We start from the raw sequence: 9,549 nt of genomic DNA on the forward strand, positions 1-9,549 counted from the left end.
AAATTGTATAATTTTATAAACACCCCTTGAACAAAATGCCTGGATGCCTTCACTAATAATTTTTCCCCCCAAATATTTTAAGAAATGAAGGAGGAAGGAAAATTCCCAAAGTTATTCCATGAGGCCACCATTACCCTGATAACAAAATCAGTCAAAGACACTACCAAAAAAAAAATGAAAATGAAAACGCAATATCCTTGATGAATGATGATATCAATTCAAAAATCCTAGAAAAACATCAACAAATGAATCCAGCAATACTTAGAAAGGTTTATACACGATGATCAGTTGGATTCCTTCCAGAGTCTCAAGGATGGTTTAACATACACAAGTTAATCAGCATGACACTTATCTAATAAAGGAAGGACAAAACTCACAAGACCATGTCAATACACAAAGTATAAGCATTTGACAAAATTGAACATACATTCATCATCAGAATTCTCATGAAAGTAAGTAAAATGGGATCACCTCTCAACATACTAAAGGTCATTTATGACAATTTATAATACTCAGGGGAAAGGGTGAAAGAATTCTGGGTGAATATGGGAACAAGACAAGGATTCCTACTCTCACCAATTCTGTTCAATAGTAATAGAAGAAAGGAAAAGGAAAAGAAAAAGAAGAAAAAGAAATGCATAATGGAAAGAAAGAGGCAAAATTGTCACCAGTACTGATGGCATAACAATCTTCATAGAGAGTCCTAGGGGCTCCACACTGACTATTATACACAATAAATAATTTCATCAAGGGAGCAGGGTACAAAATTAATGTAAAGAAGTCTCTTGCATTTCTACACATTAATCATGAGATACCATAAAATGGACGTTGAAAGCAATAATATTTAAAACCCCATACCCCCGAAAATCCTCGAATAAATGTAACCACATATGTGAAAGTTCTAAACACTGAAAATTATAAAACATTGACAAAGAAATTAAAAATGATTCAAAGAAATGGAAAGATGTCTTGTGCTCTTGAATTGAAAGAGTTCATATTGTTAACATGGCCGTACTACACAAAGAAACCTACAGATTTAGTACAATTCCTGTTACAAAGCTGTAGTATTTTCCACAGAATGAGAAAATAAATAACTCTAAATTTTACATGAAACCATTAAAAATTGCCAAAATGATCTTGAGAAAAAACAATAAATCTGGAGGTATAAACCTCCCAGATACCTTTCTCTACTACACACCTACAGTAAAAAAAAACAGTATGGCATTGGCACAGAGATATAATCAATAAAAACAGAGAACCTAGAAATAATTCCACACAGCCATGAACAATGAACCTATGATTAAAAAAAAGCAAGAGTACACAATGGAAAAAAGACAGTCACGGCAATGGATGGTGTTGGAAAGCTGGACATCTACATGTAAAACAGTGAAATGAGAGAATTTCCTGACATCATATACAAAAATAAACTCCAAGTTTATTAAGGACCTAAATGTAAGACCTGATAGTATAAAACTGCTAGAAGGGAATATAGGTGATAAACTTTTGTATATATATCATAGGATTATTTTCTTATATCATTCTCCTAAGGCAAAAGAAATAAAAGCAAAAATAAACAAGTGGGACGTAAATAAACTTGAAACTTTCGGTACAGCTCAGTACACAATCAATGAAATGAAAAGATTGTGTAATTGGAGAACATATTTGCAAACAATGCAAATGACCAGGGGTTAATAGATGTATGTTAATAGATGTAACATGGATTTAAGTTACACAACTCAAGGTGAAAAACAAAAACCCAATCAAAAACAAGAGCATAATACCTGAGTTAATTTTTTCCCAAAGAAAACATGCAGATGCGTAACAGGCAAGTGATAAAATTGCTCAACATTACTAATTATTAGGTAATTGCAAATCAAAACCACAATGTGATATCACTTCACACTGGACAAACGGCTATTATCAAAAAGTCTACAAATAGTGTTGGAGACGATGTGTAGGTAAGAAATCTCTTGTATACCTTTAGTAGAAATGTAAATTGGTACAACTTCTTTGGAAAATATTATTCAGGTTTGTTTAAAATCTAAAAATTTAACTACCATATGACCCAGTAATACCTCTCCTAGGAAAAATCTGGGGAAAAATAACTAAATTGAGAAAAACCAATGTTCATGACAGCACTGTTTATAATATGCAAGACAAGGAAGAAATCCAAGAGTCCACAGTAGACTATGGACTTAAGAAGATATGATGTTTCTATAAATATGCAATGGAATAATACTCAGCCATGAAAATGTATAACACATTGCTATTTCAGCATCCTGAATGGACTTGGTAAATAATGTGCTTAGTGATGTAACTTAGACAAAGACAAAAGTATATAATATAATTTATATGTGGAATCTAAAGAATAACAAATATCTGTGTACATCTATCTATAGCTGTCTATTGATAGATGACAGATAGATAGAAAGAAGGATAATAAATGATAGATAGGTAGATAGAGAGATAGAGAGAGAGAGAGAGAGAGATAGATAGATAGATAGATAGATAGATAGATAGATAGATAGATAGAAGGATAATACATGATAGATTGGTAGAGAGATAGACAGATAGACAGATAGATAGATAGGTAGATAGAGACATGTTGGAGAGGTAAAGAGATTAGTTAGACAAGACTTAAGCAGACTCAAGATACATGAAATAATATATGTTTACCATAGTGGAAGGGAAAGAGTTTTTAATGGTTGAATATTGACAGATAGAAAGTAGTATTCATAAAGGAGAAAAGCAACAAGGAAAATCTGTATAGATTATGGAGTTATACACAATAGTTTAAAATAATTGTAGGTTAAAATTATTGTCGTAATTCATAATGCAATATAATCTACAAAATGATTAGAAAAGCTATGCTGTACATCTGAAATTACACAATATAGTACATCTACAGTACTTCAATTAAAATAAAATATCTGATGTATAATTTAGTCCTGTTTTCTGCTGATAGAATCTTCCTTTAATATTGTTTTGTTTTTACTCTTTACCTTCTATAATTACTGTTTCATATTATTTCTTTTGCTGTTGTGAACATGTTACCAGTTTGAATTATCTATATTTATTGTCCCTGATTTCCTATTTTTCTCTCTTTAAAACATATGGTACAGTAGCATTTAAAAACATACTGAAAGAAACAGATGCAAATTTCTCATGGTCTCTCCTTAGCATTTTGGTCAATGTTTTGCCCATTTTTGCCATTTTATATTTCTTGGAAGACTTCTATTCTGCACCTCTTTTAAGGTGTCTCGGTTTTGTTTTTCTCATCACATTCATGTTTGTTTGTCTGGTAAAGCCTTTATTTTCACTTTATATCTAAGTGATAACTGTGTAAGTATTATTGGGTGAGTGATTTCTTATTTCAGTAGTTTGAAATGTAATTTTATTTACCCGTGGACTATGTTTTCTGCTCAGAAATCTGCTGATAACCTAATGGGGGTTCCTTTGTAGATTATCATAACTATTTTTGGCTGCCTTTAAAATATTACTCTGTCATTGACTTGCCAATTTGCATATGACATATCTTGAAGGAGGTCCCTTTGTCTTAAAGTTATTGGGTTTCGTTGGCTCACGGAATTTTATATCAGTTCCTTACACATGTTCTGGAAGTTATCAACTATTATTTCTTTAAATAAACCATCAGCTGCCTTCTAAATTTTTACTCCCTCCAGGATTCCTCTCTAATGTGCACTTCCAGAGGAAGTCTGATGGCTACTGTTGAATTTCCTCACTTTTTATTATCTTGTATCTCTGCCCTCTCCTATCATTTCTAGTTTTGTTTTGGTGAGTTTGCTTATCCCTCTTCCACAAAGACAGTCTTCATCCAATGCTTCCTGTTGCATTCTTCATCTCATTTATTAAGTTCTCCTTGCCTCCAATAATTTTTAGTAATTTTATAGTTTCAGTCTCTTTGGCACTGTATTCCTTATCATCATTTCATTTATTCCTGAGCTCACTAAACTGCTTTCATAGTTTTGTTTTTTGTATTGAGTTTCTGAATGACACCTATATGGATTCTCTATTAGTTATATGGCAATATACCATGACTTTAAGTTTGTTTGCTGCATGGTTGACATTGTGCGTGTGTTTGTGTGTGTGTGTGTGTGCAGGTGCGTGTGCGTGTGTGTCTGTGTCGGTGTCTGTGTCTGTGTATCTGTGTGTGCGCGTGCCCTATAAAGTTAGTGTGATTGGTAATGATCTTGATAAATTATTGCTCTGATGACACTATATAACAGATTGGTAGTTGGAGTCCTTGCTTTTATTTTCTGGTAGTTTGCAAAATTGCACAAATTTTGGTTTTACTTACCTGAGCTACCTCTGATAGTATTTCAAAATGGCACTTTCCAGTCGCTACTGTCTGGATAAAAGATGTGGTTTCATTGTCACTTCTTAGACTTCTCGGGTAGTTAATGCCACTCTTGTCACTGGGCCGGTGAACCCTTCCTTTTATCTGATATCCCATGAGACTCAGTGTACACATTGAGGAAAGGTGTAAAACAGGTGGGTATTTAGAATCAGGCAAGTGCCTTTCCTATGTCCAGTGTTGCAATGTATCTTGTCTCCACCACTGTGAATGGGGTGTAGGGAGAGTTTCATTAATGTCTGAGTGTCTGAAGGATGGAATTTCTGTCTCCATTGTGGCTCCCTCCTAGTTACATGTGACCATGAGTACTGGTGTAGTTGGAGGCCAAAGCTGTGTGAACCGCTGAGACCCTGTTTCTACTAGGTTCTCTGAAATTGAGGACTCATATATCCTAGTCAGGGGGCCTTGGTTGCATACACCAGATCTGCTCTTCCCACAGTTTAGCCTCTTTTGTGTGTTTTAGTCCACCAAACTACCTATTCACATGCATTCCAGAGTATTCTTTTGTGTTGTATTTATTTTTGTTGTGATGTGTACTTTTTATTGACTGTAGATATAAGGGGAGAGACAAAAATTGTTTAAACTTATGTCACATTTAAAAGTGTATACTTTTTCAATTAAAACCTTAAATTCTACCAAGGACATTATGAAAACAGTATAGAAAGTGAATAAATCAGTTACCTTAATATCATAGTACTACAAAATATTTTGATTTCCCTGGTTTTTTTTTAACGTGTTTCCCACCTACATGCACATTTTACTGTAATATAACCCTATAATCCCTTTAAAATCAGTTAAATTATTAAAATATTTCTCTGTGCTGTAAATATAGCCCTGTTGGTTATCTAATTTATTACTAGTAGCTTGCACATATCTGTCTTCTCCATCCTTCTGCTCTGTCCCCACAGGAAACCACTACTTGGTACACTACACATATATAAGTCATCCTGTTCCTTTATTTTGATTATTTTTCTTATATCTTTTTTCCTCATTTAAGTGACAACGTAGAGTGTTTTTCTCCGTATGACTTATTTTCCTATGTGCAACACTCTCAGGGTCCAGTCACATTGTTCCAAATGGCAGAATTTTATTTTTTAATATGACAATGACTAAGAATTTATTATGTTATCTATATCTCACATCTACTTCAGCCAATAATCTGTTAATGGGCAGTTGAGTTGTGCTTCTATCCTTGGCTACTATAAATGATGATGTAAAGAACATTGGGGTAATATATACTTTAAGTTAATGTTTTCATTTTTTTCAGATTTATACCAAAAACTGGAATTGCTGCAACATATAATGCTTCTATTTCTCATTTTCTGAGCATTGTCCACACGTTTATAATAGTGGATGCATCAATTTATATTTCCACCAAGAGTGTACATAGTTTACCTCTTCTCAAAATTCTTATTGAAGTTTGTCATTTGTAGACATTTTATTAATAGCCATTTTGGTTGCTGTGAGATTATATTCCATTCTGGTTTTGATTTATGTTTCTTAATGAATAACAATGTTATGTTTCTATATTTGAGCATGAAAATCATCCACAAGTCTCATTTTGAAAATTTTCCATGAAGATATTTCAATTGTTTTCAAGTTGGTGTTTTGTTTTTTTAAATATTGAGTCTACTTTGACATATATATATTATGGATATTAACATCTTGTTGGTTTCATTCTCTGAAATTTTTCCTTCTATTCTGTCTGTTATCATATCTCTTGTTGAAGATTTCTTTGCTCTGCAAAAGGTTTTGCACTTCACACTTATACAAGAATTAGAATCCCTGTAACGCATAATACAATATTTTTTCCTTAGTAACCTAAAAACTGTAATTGTTACCTTTCTTTTTTTTTATTTGGAGACAGATCAAAAATAAGCATTGCCATGATTTATCTCAAAGTCATTTCTGCTCCTGTTCTTTGTCAGAAATTGTATAGTTTCAGGCTTTACATTTAGGAAATCAATCCATTTTTATCTTATGTTGTATACTATGGAAGGAAGTGCTCTTACATCTTCCTTTTACATGTATTGTACAGCTTTCCCAGATCTACTTATTGAAGAGAATAACTTTTTTCCATTGTATACTCTTGCATTCTTCATTGTAGACTAATTGACCATATGTGTGTGGGTTTATTTTAGGACTCTTTATTTTGTTCCATTGATCTATGTGTTTTTAAAGTGCCATATATTGATGCATTTATTACTGTAGCTTTGTAGTACATTATAAATTCAAGGAGGATAATACCCACAGCTTTGCTCATTTTAAATATAATTTTAGAAAATTTGGATCTTACAAATTTTTGTATAAATTTTATTATTTTTTCTCCTTGTTTTGTGAAGAAACATGAATTATGTAAGAAAAGAAATTTACTAAAAGAAAAAACCAGAGAAAAATTGTAAAGTGTAGAGGATAAATCATACAATATTAACAACAACTGGATTGCTGTATAAATCAAAGAAAAAATATATAAAGAAAAATGACAATGAAAACAAAATCCATGGGGTATAAAAAAAGCAGTATTAATAGGGATGCTTATAGCAATATAATCCCAGTTATTCAAATAAGAAAAATGTCTCACTTACAACATATTCTTTAAAACAAAATTTGTAGGAAAATAATAAACAGTTTTGTTAGTAGAAGGAAAGACAGCTGAAAGGTCAGAACATAATTTAATAAAATAAAGATTAAAGACAGAAACATTTAATCAAAATAAATAATGGCTTTTCAAAGGTAAATAATGTTGATAAACTTTAACCAGACACATGAACAAAAAAGGGAGTACAGATTAATAAGCTCAGAAATAAATGAGAAGTTACAGCTTATATCAAAGAAATACAAAGCATCATATGAAGTTACAACAAATAATATGCTAACAAAATGGAAACCCTAGAAGAAATGGACAATTTCTATGAAAGAACTAATCTCCAGAATGGAATGAGAAAGAAAATATGAACAGATTATCACTAATGAAATTGAATCAGTAATTAAACAAAATCTCCCAAGAAACAAAATTCCAGGCCTAGACAGCTTCACAGGTGATTTCTGCCAAACATTTAAAGAAGAGCTATCACCTATACTTCTCAGCATATTCCAAAATTTTCGAGAGGAATGGAGGCTTCCAACCCCAAATTTCTGTATCACACTACTACTAAAACTGGAACAAATACCTCAAAAAATTGCAGGTTACATACTACTGATAAGCATAGATGCAAAAATCATCACTAAATTATCAGCAAATCAAACAATACATTAAGAGGATTATACATTATGATTAAGTCCATTTTATTCCAGGGATGCAAAATTGATTCAATGCTCACAAATTTTTCAGTATGATACACCACACTAACAACCTGAAGAATAAAATTTATATGGGCACCTCAATAGAGTCAAAAAATATATTGACAATTTGAGTATCTATTTATGAATATATTCCTCCTCAAAGTGAGCATGAGGAAACATAACTCAACACAGTTAAGGTCTTATATCACAAGAACTCAGCTAACATGACACTCACTGATTAAAAGCTTAAAGCATCTCCAATAAGAGCAGGAAGAAGAGAAGAATGCTCACTCTTACCACTTTTATTAGTTATAGCATTGGAAATTCTAGCCATAGTTATCCAAAATAAAAGTAAGTAAAATATAGCTAATTAAGAAAAGGAGTAAAAGTATCTGCTTGCAGATGACATAATTTAAACAGAAATCTGATAAATGGTGCCACAATACTACTAGGGCTTATCAATGCATTTGGTAAAATTTCCAAATGTAAAATTAACATAGAGAAATCTTGCATTTCTACACACTAACAAGAAGCTAAATTATACAGAAAGTGAGGGAACTGTCTCATTTACAGTTGCATTACAAAAAAAATCAAAAAATATATCCAACCAAGGAGGTAAAAGACCTGTATTCAGAAAAGTATAAAATATTTATAACAGAAATTGAAGATAATGCAAACAGATGAAAGGATAAATTGTGTTCATAGATGAGGAAAAATATATTTTTTAAATGACAGCATAAGCCAAGAAAATGCACAAATTAAATTCAGTGCCTATCAAAATACCAAGGGCATTTTCAGACACTTACAATAGATCATTCAAAAATTTGCATGTAAAGACAAAAGAATTGAAATCACTAAAAAAAAAGAAAGAAAAGAATACAAACAGACTGAAAACACAAACAACTTTGACAAAGAACAAAGAGGATATATCACTGTCCCTCATTTTAAACTATAATACAAAGCTACAGTAATAAAAAGAATACAGTAGTGACACAGAACAAGCAGAATATTAGAACACAAAGAATGCCTGAAAATGAAATCAGACACTTATGGTCATTTAGCCCATTACAAAAATGAATATACAGTGGGGGAAAGGTAACCAACAGGCACATGAAACCGATCAACATCACTGACCATCAGAAAAATGCAAGTCCAAAACACAATGAGATTTTATGTCACGCCTGACAGAATGACTATTATCAAAAAGTTAAGAAACATAAGTCTTGGTGAGGATGTAAGAAAAACAACCCTGATGTACTGCTGGAGTGAATGGAAATATGTGCTGCCACTGTGGAAAACAACATGGAAATTTATTTAAAAATAAAAATGAAATATAATTCTACATTTCCATATCTGGATACTAATTCCAAGAAAATAAAGACACTAATTAGAAGAGATAAATTCAACCACATATTCACTGCAGCATTATTCACAATAGACAGGATATACAAGCAAATTAATTGCTCAAAAGATGATGGATAAAGAAGATATGTGTTTATAAAATATATATCTACCCATTTAACTACAGATTTACCTATATTTATATATATATACATACACACAGAAACTATATATATATGCAGTATATATATATATATATATATATATATATATATGTATATGTATACACACTCACATAAAAATACAATGGGTTATTATTCAAGTCTAAATAGATCAAGTTTTTGTCTTTTGCAACAAATGGGTAGACCAAGAGTGTAATATGCTAACTGAAATAAGTCAGAAAGGGAATGACAATTGCTGAATGATTTTATTCACATTTGAAATTTTAAACAAATGAGCTTAACAACATAGAAAATGAGATATACATATAGAAAGAAACAGGTTGTTCACAAGAAGGAGGGAAATGGGGTAAGGAAAAGAAAAATTTGAGG

Source organism: Vicugna pacos, unplaced genomic scaffold (assembly GCF_048564905.1).
Source record: "Vicugna pacos unplaced genomic scaffold, VicPac4 scaffold_191, whole genome shotgun sequence".
NCBI classification, from domain to species: domain Eukaryota; kingdom Metazoa; phylum Chordata; class Mammalia; order Artiodactyla; family Camelidae; genus Vicugna; species Vicugna pacos.